We start from the raw sequence: 24,840 nt of genomic DNA, 5'->3' as shown, positions 1-24,840 counted from the left end.
CCCTGGAGGCTGACCTTCATTGACTTGAGTTCGGGGTAGAGGAGGGAATCAGCCTTGCTTGAACCATTTATTTCAACTAGGAGTGAGCAAATTCCAGGGGGTTACCAAAGAAAGGGGAAATGCATTTTGGACAGACTAAAATGGTATTTCTCTGTTGTCAAGAAAAGCAGACATGAGGAGCTTGGGTGATGAGCTTGCTTCAAGTTTCTGGGTCAGCTCAGTCTGAGGCTCCCTGAGGGACCGGAAAACTAGGTTTGCTGTCTTTGTTCGGGTTCGAATTTGAAGAAGATGCAGCTCTAGGGCTTCTGAGCAAGCTTCTCTCAGATCACACATTTCTCTAAGTATGAACCCTGACCGCCTCATTCAGCATAGCTGAAGGTATGTGATGATACTACAGACTCCTGGACCACACCAGGATCACAATCTTTTGAGTTATATCCCTGGACTCTACATTTTAAAGCAGCGTCCCAGGTGATTAGGTACACTAAGATTTGATAAACTTGGCCTTGGGATCTCCAAAGGGAGGCCAACAATTAGTGAAGCTTAAAGATTGTCTAGCAAGAGAGTTGAGATGAAGACACAAAAGTGAACATGTAAGTGATATGAAATTGGGAGCTCAAAATACAATGGTAAAGAAGATGGAGCTCAAAATACAATGGTAAAGAAGGAAAAGGAACAAATGCAAGTGTCGAACAGTCATTCAGTGCCAGGCCTGGAGCTGGGTATATTGCATCATTCTTCTCAACATCCCCTAGGAGATAGATTTAATTCTTCCCATTCTACAGAGAGAATGAAGGGGAGAAAGTGCCAGCACAGTTTTCAAGCCAGCCCATCTACATGTCTTGAATTTCCTCATGCCACCAGTGACAAATATCTAACATTCCTTATACTAATTTATGACCTCTAACCATAAGGATACTTGAATAGTTTGCAGAAACTCCCTCTAGAACATCAGTTCCTATTTGGGGATTTTCAGATGCTGATTTAAACACCCCAGGAGTAGACTCCTGATTAGGTTCTTAAACTGTTAACTGTTTAGATTTTTAAAACTAATATACATTTAAATACATTCCACAATTTCAATGCTAAGTATTTTAATGTAAACTTCAGTATAATAACCCCTGTGAGTAGACTGCACACCACTGCTCTTTACATCCCTTCATCTGGTGCAATCGCCCCCCTCCCTGCCCTCTCAAACCCTTTCACTGTGTACCTTGCTGAAACTAGCTGGATTCAGCAGCACTGATATATTGTTAGCCTCTTCTCAGATGTTTCTTTTACCTTATCTGAAACTTCTGCTCTTCTCAAGTGTGGGCTCCATGTACACCAGGGCCCAGGAAGTCAGGCAAACCCCTCCTCTTGCTGCTTCCAGATTCCTTCTCCTTTTCCAAGAAGCCCATGGATGGCTCTATTTAAAAAAAAAAAAAAGGAAAGAAGGAAGAAACTTGACCCTTACCTCACGCCATACAACAAAATAACTCAAAATTTACTATACAACTTTTAGAAGAAGATGTTGGAAATAAATCTTTGCAAACTTGGGGCAAATATTTCTTAGGACACTGAAATCGCTAACTATAAAAGGAAAACCTAATAAATTTCACTTCATTAAAATTTGAAACCTCTACTCTTTGAAAAACAATGTTAAACAACTGGGAAAAACATGGCAATAACTGGAACACACACTTCTCAAAAGAAGATATCTGAGTGATCAATAAGTATGCAAACAGAAAAATGCTCGACATCATTAGGCATCAGGGAATTTCAAAACCACAGTGAGATACCACTTTGTACCCACTAGACTGGTAAAATTAAAAAGGCTGGTAACACCAAATGGTGGTGAGATTGTAGATTAACTGGAAGTAATTTTGATACATTGCTGATAGGAGTGTAAAATTGGAAAACAGTTTGGTAATTTTGTTTTGTTTTCCTTTTTTTTTTTTAAAGTAAAGTTAAACATACATTTAACATATGGTCCAGTAATTCCACTTCTAGATATTTACCCAAAGGAAATTAAAACACAAATCCACACAGACTTGCACATGAATGTTCATAGCAACTTTATTCACAGTAGCCCCAAACTAAACCCAAATGTTCATCAACAGGTGAAAACTATTACTAATACCACTAATGGATGTGATATATCCAGATGATAGAATACTTCTGAGCAACAAAGAGAACTACTATATATACAATAAAATGGATGAATATCAAAAATACTATGCTGAGTTGGAAGAAACCAGACAGAAAAGACTACATACTGCAAAAATCTATTCATATGAAGTTCTAGAACAGGTAAGACTAATCTATAGCGACAGAAAGCAAATCAGCAGTTTCATGATGCTGGGGTGGGGGGATTGCCGAGAGGCATAGGGAAACTTTGGTGATTATATAGATCTACACATTTTTTGCAATTCATGGAACCATGCACTAAAGATGGGTACATTTTATTTATTATGGATGCAAACTATATCTGCAATAAAGTTGATTTAAACAGCTAAACTGTAGTCTCTGAATAATCCTTTCTGGTCACAGAAGCCATCCTTAAGACATTAAAATACTCACAAAGCAACAGAGATGGGATAAATTGAAGCATTTAGGCAGTGCTCTAATTTGGACCACGTAAGTTGTAAGCATGGCTAACCAAGACAATGCATGCAAAAGTAGATATCCTTTTATATGAAGTAGCCTTCATATAGGATATAAGATGTTAAACATATACAATCTAATTGGTGTGACATACCCTACTTACTCTAAATCCAGAGACATGGAGAACCACTGAGGGAAAAATACAAGTAAAACCTGGTGGACTCTTTATAAAGGGCCACCTTGGGAGAGTCTGAGCCATCCACAGTGAAGAAAGCACATAGTTAAGAAAGGTAGGGTAAGACTCCTCACACCCCCAAATGAGGTAAAAAACAAGGATGTCCACTCTCACCACGTCTAGTCACCATTGTACTGCAGGTTCTAGCCAGAGCAATTAGGCAAGAAAAAAAAAAGCATCCAGCTTGGAAAGGAAGAACTAAAGCTATCTCTATTTGCAAATGACATGATCTTGTATACAGAAAATCCTAAAGATCCTAAAAACTATTAGAATAAGCAAGTTCAGCAAGGATGCAGGATATAGGCTCTGTATATAAAATTCAAAAAGAATGAATTACTTGGACATAATTTAATAAGTGTGACACTTGTACAGTGAAAACTGCAAAACCTCATTGAAAGAAATTAAAGAGTTAAACAAATGAAAAGACATCCCATGTTCATGGATTGGAAGACAATATTATTAAGATGTCAATACTTCCCAATTGATCTATAGATTCAGTACAATCCCTATCAAAATCCCAACTGTGCTTTTTGGCTGAAGTTGACAAGCTGATCCTAAAATTGATATGGAAATGCAAAGGAAACACAGAATAGCTAAAAGAATCTTCAAAAACAAGAGCAAAGTTGGAGGACTCACACTTTCTAATTTTAAAACTTACTACAAAAGCTACAGTATTAAAAACAGTGTGGTACTAGCATAAGGACAGACATATAGAACAGTAGAACAAAATTGAGAGTCCAGAAATAAACCCATAAATCTATGGTCAACTGAATTTCAACAAGGGTGCAAGACCATTATGGGGAAAGGACAGTATCTTCAGCAAATGGTGCTGGGACAATTGGATAGCCACATGCAAAAGAATGAGACTGCACCCATACCTTATACCATTGACAAAAATGAACTCAAAATGGATCAAAGACCTAAATGTAAGAGCTAAAACTATTAAACTCTTAGAGGAAAACATAGGTATACATTTCTGTGACCTTGGATTAGGCAATGATTTCTTAGAGATGACACCAAAAGAACAAGCAACCAAGTAAAAAATAGACAAATTGGACTTCTTCAAAATTAAAATTTTTTTCTCCAAAGCACACCATCAAGAAAGTGAAAAGACACACAGTGGGAGAAAATATTTGTAAATTACATATTTGATGTGAGACTTGTATCTAGAACACATAAAGAACTCTTACAACTCAACAGTAAAAAGACAACTCATCAAAAAAAAATTGGCAAAGGATTTGAATAGACATTTCTCCAAAGAAGATAGACAAATGGCCAAGAAGCACATGAAAATATGTTCAACATCGTTAATCATTACAGAAATGCAAATCAAAACCACAATGAGGTACTACTTCACACCCACTAAGATGGCTATAATAAGATTAAAACAAGTGTTGGTGAGGATGTGGAGAAATCAGAATGCTGATACACTGCTGGTAGAAATGAAAAATGATGCAGCTACTGTGAAAAACAGTTTGGCAGTTCCTCAATAAATTAACATAGAGTTACTATATAATCTAGCAATCCTGCTCCTAGGTATATACCCCCAAAAGTTGATAATATATACATACACACAAAAAAACTTGCACATGAATGTTCATAGCAGCATTATTCTTAATAGCAAACATGTAGCAATAACCCAAATATCCATCAATTAATGAATGAATAACAAAATGTGGGATAGCCATACAACAGAATATTTTTTGGCCATAAAATGGAATGAAGTTATGATACATGCCACAAAAAGATGAACCTTGAAAACATGCTAAGTGAAAGAAGCCAGACAGAAAAGGCCACGTAGTATATGATTGCATTTATCTGAAATGACCAGAACAGGCAAATCCATAGAGTCCATTAGTGGTTCCAGGGAGTGGGGGGAGTAGGAGATGGGGAGTGACTACTAATGGATATGGAGTTCATTTTTTAAAAAATTTATTTAATTAATTTATTTTTTGCTGCGTTGGGTCTTCGTTGCTGCATGCAGGCCCTCCCCAGCTGTGGCGAGCAGGGGCCGCTCTTCACCACGGTGCGAGGACCTCTCACTGCAGTGGCCTCTCCCGCTGAGGAGCACGGGCTCCAGGCGTGCGGGCCTCAGCAGCTGCAGCACGCGGGCTCAGTAGTTGTGGCTCGCAGGCTTAGTTGCTCCACGGCATGTGGGATCCTCCTGGAACAGGGCTTTAAGCCGTGTCCCCCGCACTGGCAGGAGGACTCCCAACCACTGTGTCACCGGGGAAGTCCTGGAGTTCCTTTCTGAGGTCTTGAAAATGTTCTGAAGTTAGATAATGGTGATGATTATATAACTTTGTGACTATGTTAAAAACCATTTAACTATAAAACAAAAATGGGATAAAGATATCTATTGTGCCTTCACCAAATCATCTAATGTAAATAAATATGCTCTGCAGATTATAGAAAAAGAAATGAAAACCCTTCCTACAGAAGCTGGCTGAGTCCAGTTCCTCTAATTGTACTTTGGAAATTTTATTTCTCTAAGGTAGAGAGATAAAATGTGGGTAGATTATCTTTGCCCGGTGCCATTAACAACTGGTCTAGAGGTAAAAGTGACCCTGACTCTTGTGGGGAGGACAACTTGCTTATCTATAACCACCAGTCAATCAGGAGTACATATTTTCGATTATCTGCTCCTTACCTACATGGCTGCTGGTGTGCTACACCGTTCATTGGAACTCTATTAACAATCTAACTATGCACAAGTATCCTTACCAGCAACTCTATTAACAATCTAACTATGCACAAGTATCCTTACCAGCAGATAACCTTTAAGGGAAAGAGGCTGATGCCATAAAAGAATTTTACTTGGCTGGAGCCTTAAGACATAAAAGAAGTAAGACTTCATTTGAAATACATGATTGTCTAGGATGTCTAATCCTAGAACTATTTAGAAATCACATTACAAAGAAGTAATTCAGTGGTCCAACAAGTACATTCAATATTATTCCTGATGTTGGCAACTTTGAGGGTACAGTCAAGGTGTCACAAGCAAAGATGTAAATACATTATTGGTTGGATTTTTCTGTTATATTGGCCTTTACCTTTTGTTTATCTTTGTCACTTGGCATATGTTTGTGAGGCCTGTGTTCTCTCATGATTCTCCTCTTAGAAAAATAGTGTTAGTCTTTAATTAGAATCTTTAGTCTTTAGTCTTTAGTCTTTAATTAGAATCTTTAGTCTTTAATTAGAATCTTTATCAGCAAAGGGAACTGAAGAGACAACAATATTTAAAAATGAATCAGGGCTTCCCAGTGGTTAAGAATCCTCCTGCCAATGCAGGGGACACAGGTTCAAGCCCTGGTCTGGGAAGATCCCACATGCTGCAGAGTGATTAAGCCTGTGAGCCACAACTCTGAGCCCCTGTGCCACAACTGCTGAAGCCCCCATCCCTAGAGCCCGTGGTCCACAACAAGAGAAGCCACCGCAATGAGAAGGCTGCGCACTGCAGCAAAGAGTAGACCCCGCTCGCCACAACCAGAGAAAATGCTGCGCGCAGCAATGAAGACCCAATGCAGCCAAAAATAAAAAAAATAAACTTATGAAAGAAACCAAAGAATCACTGTAGTAACTTTTACTGGATTCACGTGAGGTCATCTTTGTTTTGCTCATAAAGGATATCTTTACTCCAATAAAGCACTTGGCATTTCCTCAATTCTACTTTACTTCTACTGTCCTGGTTCAGACCACTTCATCTCATACCCGGACCACAGCCATACCCTCGTGACTCATCCCCCTTCTACCATGCTTGCTCCACTATGATCCATTCTTTACACATCAGTATGTACATCTGATGTACACGTCACACCTCTGCTTGAAACCAACCCTTCAATGATCTTTTCATTGCTCCCTGAATAGAATGCAAATACTGCCTACGGTCACAAGAATGGAAAACAGACTTAGATGTGCAGCTCTGATCAGACCTTGTCAGGAGCCAAAATTCCTTGTAGAATTACAAGGACTGAGGGATAGGGGTTTTATCTGTACTTACTTCAAATCCCCTTTTGTTTTCTTTTTTGATTGCAGAAACTAATAAATACTTTGTCGAATAACAAAGTGGCCTGTTTTATGGTACCAGTTTCCATGGTAACACAATTCACAAACGGTGGTAGAAACACTGAGCTTTTCTCCCCTTCAATGTATCCCTCTCGCAATTTACAGGAAGTTTATTTTAGTGTTACTCACACTTAGTCATTTTTTCTGGAAACACATTTAGAAAATCATTTGTTTTTCTAGTGAAATCTGATAACTGAAACATATAATCTAGCACAACCCCATCTGCCAACCCCAAACCAAACAAACCAGTGTGTCAATACCATTTAATCTTTTTTTTCACACCTTTATTGGAGAATAAATGTTTTGTTAGCTTCTGCTGTACAACAAAATGAAGCAGCTATATATATACATGTATCCCCATATCTCCTCCCTCTTGCGCCTCCCTCCCACCCTCCCTATCCTATCCCTCTAGGTGGTCACAAAGCATTGAGTTGATCTTGTGCTACGTAGCAGTTTCCCACTAGCCACCCATTTTACATTTGGTAGTGTATATATGTCAATGCTACTCTCTCACTTCATCCCAGCTTCCCCTTCCCTCCCTGTGCCCTCAAGTCCGTTCTATACGTCTGTGTCTTTATTCCTGCCCTGCCACTAGGTTCATCAGTACTGCATTTTAAAATTCCACATATATGTGTTAGCACACGGTATTTGTTTTTCTCTTTCTGACTTACTTCACTCTGTATGACAGCTTCTAGGTCCATCCACATCACTACAAGTAACTCAATTTCGTTCCTTTTAATGGCTGAGTAACATTCCATTGTATACATGTGCCACATCTTCTTTATCCATTCATCTGTCGATGGACACTTAGGTTGCTTCCACGTCCTGGCTATTGTAAATAGTGCTGCAATGAAAATAGAACTACCGTATGACCCAGCAGTCCCACTACTCAGCATATACCCTGAGAAAACCATAATTCAATACCATTTGATCTTGAGTTGAGGGCAGGGTTTTGTGAAATAACACTTTCTGAACATTTTATCAAAATTATTCATATATCTCAAACAGATAACAATTATATTTAACTTTTAATCATTCCCACCTGAAAACAAGCCATGAACTCTTAGCAGAAATGTGGTCTGACCACCAAACACTTAAATATGAAGCAAAAAATGAACTGCAAGATGACTGAATTAAAAGGCACTTGAGGGTCTTCCCTGCCGCTCCAGTGGTTAGGGCTCCCCACTTCCACTGCAGGGGCACGGGTTCAATCCCTGATCGGGGAACTAAGATCCCGCAAGCTGTGTAGCGCAGCCAAAACTAAAATAATTTAAAAAATTAAAAAATAAAAGGCAGTTGATCTTGTAAATTCTCTGATTTTGGAAGAAATTATGCCCTTCAGGAAAAACAAAAACACAAAGAAGTATGGTTCCAGAGTTGCTTCTTTTGGTAAAGCTTCCCAGATTGCTTGGAAAGCAAATACAATATTATAATATTAGAACAAAATAATATTGTAGCCTTTCCATATTGTTTGCTTCCATATTGCTCTTCCCACAATGGCCACATGAGTCTCTAGGGCAAGTAGGAACATTCCTTTGATGGGGAGGAGACAGAGACAGGTGAGGTGATTTGCCTGAAGTTACAGCAGGAGACCCTGGATGAGACTTCACCCGACAGTGATCCAAAGATCCAAGGCCTTGGTCCGAGGCCTGGCTGTGACTATTCTTCGTGCTGGACAGTCTCACACTTGCCTGTGGAGGGAAAACCAATTGTCTTTCAGCTCTGTCCCGAGTGACAGGAACACTCTGACCTTAGAAAAGGGAATTTGGCAATTCCAGGGGTAGGTCTGGCTTCAGTTATGACTTGCTGAAGAAGGTCAAGTGATGTTGCCAGGACCTAGTTTCTCTTTGATCTTCTGGCCTCTGATTGGCCCTATTTTCAGAAAAGCCTCTTCACTGTGGTAGCAGTTTGGTTGCTACAGTTCCAAACCTAACTTTCTAGCACTTCAAATCCAGTGAAAAAGAGCAAAAATGTTTTTTTCTCAGGAGTCCCAATCCAGGTTTTGTTGTGTCCGGTTGGCTCTGATTGAGTGGACCAGTCAACATGGCCACGTATTGGGCCAGGCTAAGGTCACATCCTCTACCCCTTTGGCTAGGCTGGGACAGGAAGGAGTAGAATCCTATAGAAGGAGACTTCAGGGACCCCCCTCAGCTTCTTCAGTAGAATGGAAGCCTTTGATTTCATTGTGTCTCTTAGATTTCACATCATGTGGGAGCAATACTTTTCTATGTAGGAATCAGGGGATGTCAGAAAAAAGGAATGGCTGCTGGATGTGAAAAAAAATCCACCACCTCTATGTTTCGGGAGCCTGTTCATGTTTGGAATTGTCAATTGTTAAGAGAATGTTTGCTTCATATTTGGCTTCCAGAGCCATGCCAGCTATCCCAGTTGTGAGGTAGTGAAGCTGAAAAAGGCTGGAGAGGCTGTGCCCAGTTTATAAGCACCATGTTCAACCTCAGCAAACAACCTATATCATCACTTAATAAGCCAGTAGCCCAAGCACCCCAGTGTCCCCTGGCATGTATGCAGGGTAGCAAATGTCACCACCGAGAACAAAGATGCTTCTTTCATGATCTAGAGAAGGAAGGAGGGCAGCGTTTCCAGTCTATAACTATTAGTGTAATTAAATTGCTTTATTATACTACCCAATGACAACTGGTAAATTAGCACCAGCCCCCAATCCAAACAGAATCCAGACCATGAATATGTCTTATTCTGGGGACATAAGAAGGTTAATAGGAATACAGTTTAACTTAGGAGCCAGAAAGTATTAATAACGTTTTTCATGCTACAGGTTTTCATTGTATTCTTATTGCTAAACGTAGTAGTAGTGAGATTATGATATATGAAAATAGTTTCGTTTTATTAGTCAGGATAGGCTAAAAGATTGGAAAAGTCCTAGTAAGGGACTTTTGTCTGTTTATGCCAGAATTTTGTTATCCTTAATTTTAAAGTCATTGAACATCCCAGAATTGTTTCTATTTTACCCTTACGTTAGTTGAAGCAGGAGGCATTGTTGGGAAATTCCTTAAGCCACTGACAAAGAAGCAGCTTGCCAAGCATCGTGTTCTAAGACCCAGACTTCAAAAGGCAGTATCATGCTACTTCTGCTTTAAAAATGTTCCATTCTCCCTCTGTGTTTCGTACTGACATCAACGCCAAAGGACAGGTTCACGTTTTTGTAGTGGATGTCGAGGTTTGTATTACCAGGGTTCAGAGTTGCGAGCAACCAAAGCTTACATGGTATGATTTATTTGCACAGAATTTCTGGTCATGATGCAGAACTAGGCTTGGAAACTGAGCAGGAGCCAGAGAGGGAGATAGCAGGCTGGACCATAACCCCAAAGAAGCCACAAAACCAGTCTGGTGAGGACCCTCCTGCCATTGCCACTGAACACGTGGATGCCCCCGGAAACTGGATGCCATTGGATTAGGGCTGTGGGATAAACGTAGGATGCCTAGTTAAAGTTGAATTTTAAATAAACAGTGCATAATTTTTTAAGTATAAGTATGTCCTATGCAATATTTGGGACACACATTAAAAAAATTATACTAAAAACTGTTTTTTTTAATCTGAAATTTGAATTTAACTGGTTCTCTTGTATTTTCATTTGCTAAACCTGGCAACCCTACACTGGATGTACCATTGCTGGGGCCACTGATGTCCCTGGAAGCCTGCTACCACCTGCCATTCAAATGGATTTTCTAGGAGGTGCCTGGCTCTCCACCTCAAGGTTCTGAAAAGAACCTGAGACAGTTCTGTGTGATCAGTGGAGCCTCAGTTACATGTCCCTGCTCTTGCCGAGAGAGAGTCAGAAAGCTGATGGTGTCTCCAACATTAACACGAAGTGGCCTCTGTCTTCCGTTAAATCTTGTTTTTCTTTTTTTAGAAGAAGGTGCCATTTTATTTATATTTATTTTTGGCTGTGTTGGGTCTTCGTTGCTGCATGCGGGCTTTCTCTAGTTGCAATGAGCTGGGGCTACACTTCGTTGCGGTGCGCGGGCTTCTCATTGCGGTGGCTTCTCTTGTGGCAGAGGATGGGCTTCAGGTGCGTGGGCTTCAGTAGTTGTGGCTCGTGGGCTCAGTAGTTGTGGCACGCGGGCTCAGTAGTCGTGGCATGCGGGCTTAGTTACACCGTGGCATGTGGGATCTTCCCGGACCAGGGCTCAAACCCGTGTCCCCTGCATTGGCAGGTGGATTCTTAACTACTGTGCCACCAGGGAAGCCCTCCATTAAATCTTAAATTTCTCAGACATAGGGGTGAGGCAGCAGTGAGGTTCAGATATTGGGGGAGGAAAAAAAAGATAAATGCCTACCCTATTTTCTTTTTAACATACGTTCCTTCTTTTTCTCATCTAGTGGCCTGTGAGTTGGGAACCAGGCATGATAATATAATTCCCTTTGCCAGTTTGACTGGTTCAAGAACCCAGGTCTAAGCCGGTTAGCAGATGGAATCTGCTTGACCACCAGGGTCGTTTCAGGAATGGGAATGTGACCCAATCTGGGCTAAGGAGATGAGAGGAAAGTTTGCTAGAAGATTCTGGGGAAAGTTACATTATTCCTGAGATCTGCATTAAGCAATGATCTCATTTTCCCTCCAGATACTGTTTTTTGTAGTCTTGAGGCCTGGAAGTTCTGAGCCATCTTGCTTCCAGCCTGAGATGAAGAACATGGGGAGAAAACAGGGCAGAAATCATCATGGTAACTGCAGAGAAGAGGGCTAGAACCACTGGATGAAATCCCTCTTCACCACCAACACCTCTCCTGCATCTGGACATTCAGTCATGTGCATCAATACATTTTTGTCTGGCTTAAGCAACTTCAAGTTGGATGTTCTAGCACTTATAGCCAAAAACAACCCGACTGGGGAAAAGATTCATGAATATGTGAGTCATTTTTGTAAGCTTATCATCTGTGGAATTCTGAGAGTTTAGTATAATGTGTTTGGTTTTTTTTTTTTAGTATAATGTGTTTTGATTGAACTAGGAATTGTTCCTCTTATGAAATTGTGAGGCAAAGATGAGAATTAAAATAATGCAACATAAACAACTAGAGATCTGCTTCATTAGGCCAGGGAAAGAAGTAGTTTATGATTCTTGCCAGATTCTTGGTCTTTTTGCATGAATGCCCCGAGAGGATGAGCCAGCCTCTCAGGGAGAGCGATACATTTAAATTCCTGGAAAGGCCTCCGGGACAAACATAAATAGTATTTTAGAAAACATTACCCTCCCTCCTTCTTCTTTCTTCATGGAGGAGACAGCTGCTGCTTTGGCCTGCCTAGCAACCCTCCCCATTTCTTTGGGTAGTGACACCCTGCTCTTCCTCTGGATAACTCTCTCTCCTCCATTCCCTGTAATCCTGTTAGGACCTGCCCCTACCACTAGGCCCAGGGATGGGCAGCTGACTTCAGGCCAATCAAACTCTCTTAGAAGAGCTCAGCTCTCAAGGGGAGTGATGCAAGAGGGAAAATCATTGGAGTTATTCCTAAAGGGATTCCCCTTGGGTCCCTGCTCCTGAGATCCCTGGAAATGCCTGACTCCTGTCAAAAAAAAATTGGCAAAGGATTTGAATAGACATTTCTCCAAAGAAGATAGACAAATGGCCAAGAAGCACATGAAAATATGTTCAACATCGTTAATCATTACAGAAATGCAAATCAAAACCACAATGAGGTACTACTTCACACCCACTAAGATGGCTATAATAAGATTAAAACAAGTGTTGGTGAGGATGTGGAGAAATCAGAATGCTGATACACTGCTGGTAGAAATGAAAAATGATGCAGCTACTGTGAAAAACAGTTTGGCAGTTCCTCAATAAATTAACATAGAGTTACTATATAATCTAGCAATCCTGCTCCTAGGTATATACCCCCAAAAGTTGATAATATATACATACACACAAAAAAACTTGCACATGAATGTTCATAGCAGCATTATTCTTAATAGCAAACATGTAGCAATAACCCAAATATCCATCAATTAATGAATGAATAACAAAATGTGGGATAGCCATACAACAGAATATTTTTTGGCCATAAAATGGAATGAAGTTATGATACATGCCACAAAAAGATGAACCTTGAAAACATGCTAAGTGAAAGAAGCCAGACAGAAAAGGCCACGTAGTATATGATTGCATTTATCTGAAATGACCAGAACAGGCAAATCCATAGAGTCCATTAGTGGTTCCAGGGAGTGGGGGGAGTAGGAGATGGGGAGTGACTACTAATGGATATGGAGTTCATTTTTAAAAAAATTTATTTAATTAATTTATTTTTTGCTGCGTTGGGTCTTCGTTGCTGCATGCAGGCCCTCCCCAGCTGTGGCGAACAGGGGCCGCTCTTCACCACGGTGCGAGGACCTCTCACTGCAGTGGCCTCTCCCGCTGAGGAGCACGGGCTCCAGGCGTGCGGGCCTCAGCAGCTGCAGCACGCGGGCTCAGTAGTTGTGGCTCGCAGGCTTAGTTGCTCCACGGCATGTGGGATCCTCCTGGAACAGGGCTTTAAGCCGTGTCCCCCGCACTGGCAGGAGGACTCCCAACCACTGTGTCACCGGGGAAGTCCTGGAGTTCCTTTCTGAGGTCTTGAAAATGTTCTGAAGTTAGATAATGGTGATGATTATATAACTTTGTGACTATGTTAAAAACCATTTAACTATAAAACAAAAATGGGATAAAGATATCTATTGTGCCTTCACCAAATCATCTAATGTAAATAAATATGCTCTGCAGATTATAGAAAAAGAAATGAAAACCCTTCCTACAGAAGCTGGCTGAGTCCAGCTCCTCTAATTGTACTTTGGAAATTTTATTTCTCTAAGGTAGAGAGATAAAATGTGGGTAGATTATCTTTGCCCGGTGCCATTAACAACTGGTCTAGAGGTAAAAGTGACCCTGACTCTTGTGGGGAGGACAACTTGCTTATCTATAACCACCAGTCAATCAGGAGTACATATTTTCGATTATCTGCTCCTTACCTACATGGCTGCTGGTGTGCTACACCGTTCATTGGAACTCTATTAACAATCTAACTATGCACAAGTATCCTTACCAGCAGATAACCTTTAAGGGAAAGAGGCTGATGCCATAAAAGAATTTTACTTGGCTGGAGCCTTAAGACATAAAAGAAGTAAGACTTCATTTGAAATACATGATTGTCTAGGATGTCTAATCCTAGAACTATTTAGAAATCACATTACAAAGAAGTAATTCAGTGGTCCAACAAGTACATTCAATATTATTCCTGATGTTGGCAACTTTGAGGGTACAGTCAAGGTGTCACAAGCAAAGATGTAAATACATTATTGGTTGGATTTTTCTGTTATATTGGCCTTTACCTTTTGTTTATCTTTGTCACTTGGCATATGTTTGTGAGGCCTGTGTTCTCTCATGATTCTCCTCTTAGAAAAATAGTGTTAGTCTTTAATTAGAATCTTTAGTCTTTAGTCTTTAGTCTTTAATTAGAATCTTTAGTCTTTAATTAGAATCTTTATCAGCAAAGGGAACTGAAGAGACAACAATATTTAAAAATGAATCAGGGCTTCCCAGTGGTTAAGAATCCTCCTGCCAATGCAGGGGACACAGGTTCAAGCCCTGGTCTGGGAAGATCCCACATGCTGCAGAGTGATTAAGCCTGTGAGCCACAACTCTGAGCCCCTGTGCCACAACTGCTGAAGCCCCCATCCCTAGAGCCCGTGGTCCACAACAAGAGAAGCCACCGCAATGAGAAGGCTGCGCACTGCAGCAAAGAGTAGACCCCGCTCGCCACAACCAGAGAAAATGCTGCGCGCAGCAATGAAGACCCAATGCAGCCAAAAATAAAAAAAATAAACTTATGAAAGAAACCAAAGAATCACTGTAGTAACTTTTACTGGATTCACGTGAGGTCATCTTTGTTTTGCTCATAAAGGATATCTTTACTCCAATAAAGCACTTGGCATTTCCTCAATTCTACTTTACTTCTACTGTCCTGGTTCAGACCACTTCATCTCATACCCGGACCACAGCCATACCCTCGTGACTCATCCCCCTTCTACCATGCTTGCTCCACTATGATCCATTCTTTACACATCAGTATGTACATCTGATGTACACGTCACACCTCTGCTTGAAACCAACCCTTCAATGATCTTTTCATTGCTCCCTGAATAGAATGCAAATACTGCCTACGGTCACAAGAATGGAAAACAGACTTAGATGTGCAGCTCTGATCAGACCTTGTCAGGAGCCAAAATTCCTTGTAGAATTACAAGGACTGAGGGATAGGGGTTTTATCTGTACTTACTTCAAATCCCCTTTTGTTTTCTTTTTTGATTGCAGAAACTAATAAATACTTTGTCGAATAACAAAGTGGCCTGTTTTATGGTACCAGTTTCCATGGTAACACAATTCACAAACGGTGGTAGAAACACTGAGCTTTTCTCCCCTTCAATGTATCCCTCTCGCAATTTACAGGAAGTTTATTTTAGTGTTACTCACACTTAGTCATTTTTTCTGGAAACACATTTAGAAAATCATTTGTTTTTCTAGTGAAATCTGATAACTGAAACATATAATCTAGCACAACCCCATCTGCCAACCCCAAACCAAACAAACCAGTGTGTCAATACCATTTAATCTTTTTTTTCACACCTTTATTGGAGAATAAATGTTTTGTTAGCTTCTGCTGTACAACAAAATGAAGCAGCTATATATATACATGTATCCCCATATCTCCTCCCTCTTGCGCCTCCCTCCCACCCTCCCTATCCTATCCCTCTAGGTGGTCACAAAGCATTGAGTTGATCTTGTGCTATGCAGCAGCTTCCCACTAGCCAACCATTTTACACTTGGTGGTGTATATATGTCAATGCTACTCTCTCACTTCATCCCAGCTTCCCCTTCCCTCCCTGTGCCCTCAAGTCCGTTCTATACGTCTGTGTCTTTATTCCTGCCCTGCCACTAGGTTCATCAGTACTGCATTTTAAAATTCCACATATATGTGTTAGCACACGGTATTTGTTTTTCTCTTTCTGACTTACTTCACTCTGTATGACAGCTTCTAGGTCCATCCACATCACTACAAGTAACTCAATTTCGTTCCTTTTAATGGCTGAGTAACATTCCATTGTATACATGTGCCACATCTTCTTTATCCATTCATCTGTCGATGGACACTTAGGTTGCTTCCACGTCCTGGCTATTGTAAATAGTGCTGCAATGAAAATAGAACTACCGTATGACCCAGCAGTCCCACTACTCAGCATATACCCTGAGAAAACCATAATTCAATACCATTTGATCTTGAGTTGAGGGCAGGGTTTTGTGAAATAACACTTTCTGAACATTTTATCAAAATTATTCATATATCTCAAACAGATAACAATTATATTTAACTTTTAATCATTCCCACCTGAAAACAAGCCATGAACTCTTAGCAGAAATGTGGTCTGACCACCAAACACTTAAATATGAAGCAAAAAATGAACTGCAAGATGACTGAATTAAAAGGCACTTGAGGGTCTTCCCTGCCGCTCCAGTGGTTAGGGCTCCCCACTTCCACTGCAGGGGCACGGGTTCAATCCCTGATCGGGGAACTAAGATCCCGCAAGCTGTGTAGCGCAGCCAAAACTAAAATAATTTAAAAAATTAAAAAATAAAAGGCAGTTGATCTTGTAAATTCTCTGATTTTGGAAGAAATTATGCCCTTCAGGAAAAACAAAAACACAAAGAAGTATGGTTCCAGAGTTGCTTCTTTTGGTAAAGCTTCCCAGATTGCTTGGAAAGCAAATACAATATTATAATATTAGAACAAAATAATATTGTAGCCTTTCCATATTGTTTGCTTCCATATTGCTCTTCCCACAATGGCCACATGAGTCTCTAGGGCAAGTAGGAACATTCCTTTGATGGGGAGGAGACAGAGACAGGTGAGGTGATTTGCCTGAAGTTACAGCAGGAGACCCTGGATGAGACTTCACCCGACAGTGATCCAAAGATCCAAGGCCTTGGTCCGAGGCCTGGCTGTGACTATTCTTCGTGCTGGACAGTCTCACACTTGCCTGTGGAGGGAAAACCAATTGTCTTTCAGCTCTGTCCCGAGTGACAGGAACACTCTGACCTTAGAAAAGGGAATTTGGCAATTCCAGGGGTAGGTCTGGCTTCAGTTATGACTTGCTGAAGAAGGTCAAGTGATGTTGCCAGGACCTAGTTTCTCTTTGATCTTCTGGCCTCTGATTGGCCCTATTTTCAGAAAAGCCTCTTCACTGTGGTAGCAGTTTGGTTGCTACAGTTCCAAACCTAACTTTCTAGCACTTCAAATCCAGTGAAAAAGAGCAAAAATGTTTTTTTCTCAGGAGTCCCAATCCAGGTTTTGTTGTGTCCGGTTGGCTCTGATTGAGTGGACCAGTCAACATGGCCACGTATTGGGCCAGGCTAAGGTCACATCCTCTACCCCTTTGGCTAGGCTGGGACAGGAAGGAGTAGAATCCTATAGAAGGAGACTTCAGGGACCCCCCTCAGCTTCTTCAGTAGAATGGAAGCCTTTGATTTCATTGTGTCTCTTAGATTTCACATCATGTGGGAGCAATACTTTTCTATGTAGGAATCAGGGGATGTCAGAAAAAAGGAATGGCTGCTGGATGTGAAAAAAAATCCACCACCTCTGTGTTTCGGGAGCCTGTTCATGTTTGGAATTGTCAATTGTTAAGAGAATGTTTGCTTCATATTTGGCTTCCAGAGCCATGCCAGCTATCCCAGTTGTGAGGTAGTGAAGCTGAAAAAGGCTGGAGAGGCTGTGCCCAGTTTATAAGCACCATGTTCAACCTCAGCAAACAACCTATATCATCACTTAATAAGCCAGTAGCCCAAGCACCCCAGTGTCCCCTGGCATGTATGCAGGGTAGCAAATGTCACCACCGAGAACAAAGATGCTTCTTTCATGATCTAGAGAAGGAAGGAGGGCAGCGTTTCCAGTCTATAACTATTAGTGTAATTAAATTGCTTTATTATACTACCCAATGACAACTGGTAAATTAGCACCAGCCCCCAATCCAAACAGAATCCAGACCATGAATATGTCTTATTCTGGGGACATAAGAAGGTTAATAGGAATACAGTTTAACTTAGGAGCCAGAAAGTATTAATAACGTTTTTCATGCTACAGGTTTTCATTGTATTCTTATTGCTAAACGTATTAGTAGTGAGATTATGATATATGAAAATAGTTTCGTTTTATTAGTCAGGATAGGCTAAAAGATTGGAAAAGTCCTAGTAAGGGACTTTTGTCTGTTTATGCCAGAATTTTGTTATCCTTAATTTTAAAGTCATTGAACATCCCAGAATTGTTTCTATTTTACCCTTACGTTAGTTGAAGCAGGAGGCATTGTTGGGAAATTCCTTAAGCCACTGACAAAGAAGCAGCTTGCCAAGCATCGTGTTCTAAGACCCAGACTTCAAAAGGCAGTATCATGCTACTTCTGCTTTAAAAATGTTCCATTCTCCCTCTGTGTTTCGTACTGACATCAACGCCAAAGGACAGGTTCACGTTTTTGTAGTGGATGTCGAGGTTTGTATTACCAGGGTTCAGAGTTGCGAGCAACCAAAGCTTACATGGTATGATTTATTTGCACAGAATTTCTGGTCATGATGCAGAACTAGGCTTGGAAACTGAGCAGGAGCCAGAGAGGGAGATAGCAGGCTGGACCATAACCCCAAAGAAGCCACAAAACCAGTCTGGTGAGGACCCTCCTGCCATTGCCACTGAACACGTGGATGCCCCCGGAAACTGGATGCCATTGGATTAGGGCTGTGGGATAAACGTAGGATGCCTAGTTAAAGTTGAATTTTAAATAAACAGTGCATAATTTTTTAAGTATAAGTATGTCCTATGCAATATTTGGGACACACATTAAAAAAAATTATACTAAAAACTGTTTTTTTTAATCTGAAATTTGAATTTAACTGGTTCTCTTGTATTTTCATTTGCTAAACCTGGCAACCCTACACTGGATGTACCATTGCTGGGGCCACTGATGTCCCTGGAAGCCTGCTACCACCTGCCATTCAAATGGATTTTCTAGGAGGTGCCTGGCTCTCCACCTCAAGGTTCTGAAAAGAACCTGAGACAGTTCTGTGTGATCAGTGGAGCCTCAGTTACATGTCCCTGCTCTTGCCGAGAGAGAGTCAGAAAGCTGATGGTGTCTCCAACATTAACACGAAGTGGCCTCTGTCTTCCGTTAAATCTTGTTTTTCTTTTTTTAGAAGAAGGTGCCATTTTATTTATATTTATTTTTGGCTGTGTTGGGTCTTCGTTGCTGCATGCGGGCTTTCTCTAGTTGCAATGAGCTGGGGCTACACTTCGTTGCGGTGCGCGGGCTTCTCATTGCGGTGGCTTCTCTTGTGGCAGAGGATGGGCTTCAGGTGCGTGGGCTTCAGTAGTTGTGGCTCGTGGGCTCAGTAGTTGTGGCACGCGGGCTCAGTAGTCGTGGCATGCGGGCTTAGTTACACCGTGGCATGTGGGATCTTCCCGGACCAGGGCTCAAACCCGTGTCTCTCCACCTCAAGGTTCTGAAAAGAACCTGAGACAGTTCTGTGTGATCAGTGGAGCCTCAGTTACATGTCCCTGCTCTTGCCGAGAGAGAGTCAGAAAGCTGATGGTGTCTCCAACATTAACACGAAGTGGCCTCTGTCTTCCGTTAAATCTTGTTTTTCTTTTTTTAGAAGAAGGTGCCATTTTATTTATATTTATTTTTGGCTGTGTTGGGTCTTCGTTGCTGCATGCGGGCTTTCTCTAGTTGCAATGAGCTGGGGCTACACTTCGTTGCGGTGCGCGGGCTTCTCATTGCGGTGGCTTCTCTTGTGGCAGAGGATGGGCTTCAGGTGCGTGGGCTTCAGTAGTTGTGGCTCGTGGGCTCAGTAGTTGTGGCACGCGGGCTCAGTAGTCGTGGCATGCGGGCTTAGTTACACCGTGGCATGTGGGATCTTCCCGGACCAGGGCTCAAACCCGTGTCCCCTGCATTGGCAGGTGGATTCTTAACTACTGTGCCACCAGGGAAGCCCTCCATTAAATCTTAAATTTCTCAGACATAGGGGTGAGGCAGCAGTGAGGTTCAGATATTGGGGGAGGAAAAAAAAGATAAATGCCTACCCTATTTTCTTTTTAACATACGTTCCTTCTTTTTCTCATCTAGTGGCCTGTGAGTTGGGAACCAGGCATGATAATATAATTCCCTTTGCCAGTTTGACTGGTTCAAGAACCCAGGTCTAAGCCGGTTAGCAGATGGAATCTGCTTGACCACCAGGGTCGTTTCAGGAATGGGAATGTGACCCAATCTGGGCTAAGGAGATGAGAGGAAAGTTTGCTAGAAGATTCTGGGGAAAGTTACATTATTCCTGAGATCTGCATTAAGCAATGATCTCATTTTCCCTCCAGATACTGTTTTTTGTAGTCTTGAGGCCTGGAAGTTCTGAGCCATCTTGCTTCCAGCCTGAGATGAAGAACATGGGGAGAAAACAGGGCAGAAATCATCATGGTAACTGCAGAGAAGAGGGCTAGAACCACTGGATGAAATCCCTCTTCACCACCAACACCTCTCCTGCATCTGGACATTCAGTCATGTGCATCAATACATTTTTGTCTGGCTTAAGCAACTTCAAGTTGGATGTTCTAGCACTTATAGCCAAAAACAACCCGACTGGGGAAAAGATTCATGAATATGTGAGTCATTTTTGTAAGCTTATCATCTGTGGAATTCTGAGAGTTTAGTATAATGTGTTTGGTTTTTTTTTTTTAGTATAATGTGTTTTGATTGAACTAGGAATTGTTCCTCTTATGAAATTGTGAGGCAAAGATGAGATTTAAATTAATGCAACATAAACAACTAGAGATCTGCTTCATTAGGCCAGGGAAAGAAGTAGTTTATGATTCTTGCCAGATTCTTGGTCTTTTTGCATGAATGCCCCGAGAGGATGAGCCAGCCTCTCAGGGAGAGCGATACATTTAAATTCCTGGAAAGGCCTCCGGGACAAACATAAATAGTATTTTAGAAAACATTACCCTCCCTCCTTCTTCTTTCTTCATGGAGGAGACAGCTGCTGCTTTGGCCTGCCTAGCAACCCTCCCCATTTCTTTGGGTAGTGACACCCTGCTCTTCCTCTGGATAACTCTCTCTCCTCCATTCCCTGTAATCCTGTTAGGACCTGCCCCTACCACTAGGCCCAGGGATGGGCAGCTGACTTCAGGCCAATCAAACTCTCTTAGAAGAGCTCAGCTCTCAAGGGGAGTGATGCAAGAGGGAAAATCATTGGAGTTATTCCTAAAGGGATTCCCCTTGGGTCCCTGCTCCTGAGATCCCTGGAAATGCCTGACTCCTGTCCTTTTGAGGCTTGATATTGGAGGCCTCCCCATTTGCTTAAGGTAGCCAGTGTGAATCTCTCTGGCAGGCTGACCCTCTCCACCCAATCAATCCTTGAACACAACCCAGGCTTCAATTAGGAGTTACACTTTGAATTTTTACTAGGCATGTGCAAATATAAGCCTGTTTATAACAACTTCGATCATACGCCTAAATTATCAGATAATCAATTATTAACAAAATCTTCACTGGGAACTAAAGTATTAGAAATTCAAGTAGTTTTATGACTAAAGGGACATATATAGCACTTCCTGTGTCCAAGGCGTTGTTTATTTGTTTAATCGTCATTATAATCGAGTGATGTAAATACCATCGTTCTCCCCATTTTACAGATTTTGCAACTGGAGCACAGAAAATTTAAGTAATGTGCTCAAGGTCACACAGCTAGTAAATGTAGAACTGCAATTCAAACTCTAACAGTCTGACTCCAGTCCGTCCACTGTGTAAACTCTGGCATCAACAGAATGCTGAGACTTTAACTACAAAATCAACCTCTAATGAATAACATTAGTAATACGCAAAAGCATCTTAATGCTAGAACGTCTTCCAGTCCAGAAGCAAGAGAGAGAAACAGAGTTGGCTGAAGCCCCTGAGTTCCGACTCTCAATTTTGGAGCCAAATGAAAACTGCTTAGGGTTTCCAGGGAAAAAAATCCTCATCTAATTAGTTAGCAAGCACAAACTAAGTCCAAACACCTGCTACTGTTTTTCTTTCATTGTTGCCAGGGGCTCCATAAGCAGCCTTGGATCAATAAGTAATTAAAACGGAAGCTGAGTATAACTAATTACATAACTTTAACTTATTAAGTTTACCTCCATTAAAATGCCCCATAAAACTGGGATATGTTAAAGGCTGTGATAGAAAAGGGGAGACTATAGGATTAGAGCCTGTTTCACACTTGACTCAGCTGTGAGTCATCTCCTCCCCAGTGTGAATTCTCTCATCTCACTATTATTAACTCTTGTAAATATCTGTGGAGTTATTCACACAATCATTCAACTAAGTGTGCTGAGTACCTTCTAGGTGCCCAGCACTGTCCCAGGCACTGGGATGATGGTGGTGAGAATGCAGACGAAAATCCTTGCCCTCATGGTACTGGTGTTCTAGTGGGAGTTGTAATTTCCCAGCTGCACCGTTGAAAAAGCCTGAATTTCTCCCGGCTCCTGATTGTTTCCATTACTATAATGAATGAAAGAATGAGTTCATCTGAGGGCTGTGCCTAGTCTGTGCAACGTCAGCTGGCCTGGTCCTTCCAGAGGTGTCCAAGGAAGGACACTGAGGCTAAAGGCTGCCTGGCAGAGGCGGTCATATCTGCCAGGAGATAATGATGATTCATTATTGTGCGCCCAGGATTTTAGATGAATAAACCATGCACTTTGAATTTCTGAACACAATTCTCACAACAACCTAAGATCTAAACGCAGTAGCATTTAGACCGCTGCCTTGGGCTCATACTCTCTTCTTTTGTCCCCCTTCCCTTCACCCCTCATCTTGGATGTGAACTTCTTGCCTGAGGACTGTGAAGACTAACTCGTTTGAAAACGGAAAACCAAGAACCAACAGATTCTCCCCAAATACCAAAACAGTCTGTTATTTCAGAGGAGTTAATTTCAGAAGGACAACAGATCAAGCTTGAAAAAACTTACATGGATCCTACTGGTAAAATAGGCACTTGGGAGACTGTGAAGCAGACAACCAGGAAAGGACAGTGGCAGTTTTCCCTGAGCTGCAAAGAAGTCTTCATTATAAGTGCATCGTCCTGGCGAAGGAAGCAGTTCCGACCACCAATGGGAGGCTAATGCCTAGAATTCTCTGCAGGTGTCGCAGATGGAAATGAAAGCCCAGAAGCAGCTGCTCTTCGGGAGCTTGAAGAAGAAACTGGCTCTAAAGGTGATGGAATGTTACTCAGCCATAGAAAAGAATGAAATGATGCCATTTGCAGCAACATGGATGGACCTAGAGATTATCATACTAAGTGAAGGAAGTCAGACAGAGAAAGACAAATATCAATATGATATCACTTATATGTGGAATCTAAAGAAACATGATACAAATGAACTTATTTACAAAACAGAAACAGACACACAGACTTTGAAAACAAACTTGTGGTTACCAAAGGGGAAACATTGGTGGGGGGAGGGAAAAATTAGGAGTTTGGGAATAACATATACACACTACTATATATAAAATAGGTAATCAACAAGGACCAAATGTATAGCACAGGGAACTCTACTCAATATTCAATATTCTGAAATAACCTATATGGGAAAGAATTTGAAAAAGAATGGATATATGTATATGCATAACTGAATCACTTAGCTGTACACCTGAAACTAACACAACATTGTAAATCAACTATCCTCCAATATAAAATAAAAATTAAATTAAAAAGAATGCCACAGACTGGGTAGCTTGTAAACAACAAATTTCTTTCTCATAGTTCTGGAGGCTGGAAGTCCAAGATCAGGGTGCAGACACAGTCGGGTGAGGGACCTCTTCTGGGCTGCAGACTTCTTTGTGTCCTCACGTGGCAGAAGAAAGCTCTGTGGGATCTCTTTTTATTAGACCGTTAATCCCTTTGACGAGGGCCCCACCATCAGGACACAATCACCCCCCAAAGGCCCTATCTCCTAATAACATTACCTTTGGGGGTTAGGATTTCAACATAAGAACTGGGGGGCGGGGGGCGGGCCGGAGCAGACATTCAGACCACAGCAATGGTTCTCTAGATTTGTAAATTATTATGTATAAAAAGATAGTTGAAACAAAGTTTATCTGCCTTTATATAAACATGTGGCATAGAGAGATGTATGCAGTGGAGCGAGATCATACATATTAAACATACCTTAATTAACTCAAAGATGCATATTTTTTTCACTGAAATTAGGGTATGTCTTAGAACTGAAGCATATCCCATACTAAGTGTCAGCATTTTTTTCTTTCTTGGTGATACATAATAACCTTACCATTGGTAGTGTCTCAGAATCAATGAAGTAAAGGGCACAAGTTCCTAGACAGGTATTGGGGTTTATACAATTTATTGAGGGCGCTCTATTTTAAAAATCCTGTAAGGGAGGGAATCAAGCATGAGAGGGACAGGGACAGAGCCAAACAAAATCTTAGGTCAGGACTAGCCTCTGGCGGATCCATAGGAAGTGGGCTCCGGAGTGCAAGCCCCACCATAGTTTTACTCCCAAATTACTTATTGACTATGGGTTGCCTTTAGAGGGGTCATAACCACCTGGGCAAAGGGCTCCCATCAGCCAAGGATAATTCTCAGGAGACGTGGGGCAGCTGGTAGCCATTATCAGCCAATAACCACAACAACTGGAGTTTGGGGACCTCCACTTGGTGTAGGGGGTCTGGGGGGACATTACAGCATCTGCTATAGGACTCCTGCTCAGTTTCATGGTTCATAGGGCCCAGAGAGTAAAAACCAGCTTCTCTCAAGAAGAATAATCATTCTCCTGTTACAGTGTGATTTTATAGGTCCTCAATAATATCCTCAGAGTAGACTCCTCACCAAAGGTACTAGGGCTGTTTCTGCCAGGTCTCCTGAG

General features: G+C 41.5%; 2 long non-coding RNA genes across 2 annotated transcripts; both read right to left on the bottom strand.

Moving 5' to 3' along the window:
- Positions 1-4,484: 4,484 nt before the first annotated feature.
- On the bottom strand, positions 4,485-7,929 carry LOC129391351 (uncharacterized). The gene is made up of 3 exons (XR_003681158.2): positions 7,558-7,929; positions 6,822-7,030; positions 4,485-5,090 (listed from the first exon to the last, which is right to left on the bottom strand). It is a non-coding gene; the product is annotated as an uncharacterized lncRNA (long non-coding RNA).
- Positions 7,930-12,500: 4,571 nt separating this feature from the next.
- Positions 12,501-23,016, bottom strand: LOC114486849 (uncharacterized). The gene is made up of 5 exons (XR_003681159.2): positions 22,927-23,016; positions 22,297-22,459; positions 15,908-16,080; positions 15,172-15,380; positions 12,501-13,483 (listed from the first exon to the last, which is right to left on the bottom strand). It is a non-coding gene; the product is annotated as an uncharacterized lncRNA (long non-coding RNA).
- Positions 23,017-24,840: the final 1,824 nt, after the last annotated feature.

Source organism: Physeter macrocephalus, chromosome 9, assembly GCF_002837175.3.
Source record: "Physeter macrocephalus isolate SW-GA chromosome 9, ASM283717v5, whole genome shotgun sequence".
In the NCBI taxonomy this organism is placed as follows: Eukaryota; Metazoa; Chordata; class Mammalia; order Artiodactyla; family Physeteridae; genus Physeter; species Physeter macrocephalus.
This window is presented reverse-complemented; position numbering and strand designations above follow the sequence as displayed.